Here is a 2,689-nt window from a genome sequence, read left to right as displayed (position 1 = left end):
ATTGTCTTAAGCATCTCCTCTGAACATGCTTATAGCCATATTGCAGGCAATAGTATGCTTTTTGCTTCAACTGTCGAACATATGCAGAAGATGAGTGAGAAGAAAGACAGCCTGGTGACTGATACTTTTGCTTACCTGGTTTCATCCTTATCACTCAAGATTCTTTGGTATCATATTATTTTTGTCTACAGAACTTTCAGCTTTAGTTTTAGGTAAGTCTGTAGGCAACAATGTCTGTTTTTCTGTATCTGGGAATGTCCATTTTTCCTGCCTCCCATAAAGAACCTTGACAGGGAACAGAACTCTGGGCTGAACTTTTGGGTACTTGGAAAGTATTTAGCAAACTATTTTGACCTTGTGATCTCTAAGTGAAAAGCTACTTGAATTAGTTCTGCCTACAGTAAAGCATTATTTCCCTCTGGCTGGTTCCAGTATCTTTAGTATTCAAAAGTTTAAGTTGGGGTAGATTTCTTTGAACTTATCATTTTGAATACTTAACTTTCTAATTCTGATGGTTAATTTCTCTTTCCCAGTTTGAGAAGATGTCACCCATTGCTCTTGATTGCTTTTACAGATCATCCCTGTTTCTCCTCTCTCTCTGCAACCACAGTGACACAAATGTTCTTTAGTTAAGGTCACATAGGTCTCTAAGATGCTATTTTTTGGTTGATTTGGTTAACTTCCCCCCATTGTCCAACTAAGTGAATCTATTTTTCTTTGAGTCCTTGCTTTCTTCCTCTGTCCTCTGAAAGAGGAAAGTACCTGGTGGGAGAAGAAGTCCAGGCTCCCACATATGTGTCGCCATTTTAATGCAATATATACTTAAAAAAACATTTTGGCACCTCCCTTTGGGAAGCTAGTTGACATCTAGAATGATTCTTGAGGTAGCCCTCCTTTGCCAAATTATGATGGGCCTGACTATCGGCATGATCATAGCTAAATATGCTTCTCATGATGAGCTCACATCAGTAAGCTCATTGGAAGCCAGTGACCAATCTTAAAATGCCATTTTGCTTAAATAATTTCATAAAAAAGCTAACCATTAGGTTGACTTAATTGATTTTTTTTTTGTTAGCAAATGGAAATGGAACACCTTACAAAAAATGAAGGCACTTAGTGAGCCTAATTAGGAAAAGAAGTTAACTGGAGATTTGAATGCTTGGTGTCATAGAGCCCTGGAAACTGCTAAGTGCATATCTACTATAAGCTACAGTTCTGGCTTGCTGGTCATTACCCTGAGACAAGACATCCTTTATTGTAACTTTGGAAATATATTATTATTAAAAACTGGAAGTATGTGCCTTTCTCTTTTTTAGATCACTTTTACTAACAATCTTTTAAAGTTGGTTGTGTTTTGACCTGAGATAACACATCTGCTGTAGTTTGGTTCAGTCTTGGTCAGGACTTATTCTTTCTCTGTAGAAACCATTAAAAATAGCTTAAAATTCAGTGTATAACTCGCCCGTATTCAAGAAGAGAATCTTGTTATTCTCCCTATGAACCACCCGCTAAAATTAGAAACATTATTTAACATCACAGGTCAAGCGAGAATTGGTCCTTTCCCCAGGAAAGCTTCTTTGTGCTGGGAGAGTCAGAGCTGACAAGAATGCAGCTTTTCTACTGCATCAGGGTTAAGAAATTAAAAAAAAAAAAAGAGGTATTAGATGGTGGGAGAAATGAAGTTCATTGACATTCTATATATGGGCACTCCCCTCTATTATAAGTTTCTCTTATAATAGAACCCACTGAAATATTTTTAAATGACATGTGTTTGCTGTTGCCATGGCAGAATACCTGATAGTATGTATTTTATAAATAAAAGGCCACTTAGTTCACAGTTTCGGGGACTGAAGAATCCCAAGATCAGGCCCCATCTGATTGGTTTCCCACTGGTGTGCCCCTTGCTGCATCAAACATGACAGAGAAACAGGGAGAATCAACCACATTCAGAGTGGGCAAGTATTGGATGGCCTCTTTCAAGTAATCTGAGAGATCAGCATTAATCCCTTGCACTGGTCCCATCTCTTAAGAGCCCTCCTCCTCAGCCTATCACACTGAAACCAAGTTTCTAGCCTCGGCACTATCATAACTCTCACACAGGCAAAGAAGGGCTTAGTAAAGTAAGAATGTGATTGCATACAACCACACATATTACCTGTCATTACACATTTATACCCCATCCAAACCATAGCAAATGACTAAAATGTGTTTTTTCAAAACAGCTTGCTGGAAATTACAGAAGATATTACAAATGGGGCACATATGGAGTCTATGAAAACATCTGTTTATGAGGCTCTGAGAATAACCTCACTGGCATGACCTAGGCCATCAGGCATGGCTTAGCCAAATAATGCACTAAACATAATGTAGTTACTCTGATGGATCAGACAAGGGCACATAGGAGGAACTTCTGAATGGAGCACAGCATTTTCCTCCCAGGGCATCATAGCTACAAGAGCTTGTCTTTTCTACAGCATCAGTTTTAAGGGATAACTGCACACGTCCTAGAATTAGCTTAGAAACTCCTCTTGTGTATTTCTGTAATTTCGTGTAAGTTTGGGGATAGCTGTTATATAGCAGCAGACAACTGCAGCACCTGCTCTTAGCTAAGAACAGGGATGGATTGGGAAGAGGTTGGTGAAACCAGACAGACACTCTGTGTAGTCAGCTTGCTGATGGGAAGCTGTTT

This window comes from Microtus ochrogaster, chromosome 8, assembly GCF_000317375.1.
Source record: "Microtus ochrogaster isolate Prairie Vole_2 chromosome 8, MicOch1.0, whole genome shotgun sequence".
Classification (NCBI taxonomy): domain Eukaryota; kingdom Metazoa; phylum Chordata; class Mammalia; order Rodentia; family Cricetidae; genus Microtus; species Microtus ochrogaster.
This window is presented reverse-complemented; position numbering follows the sequence as displayed.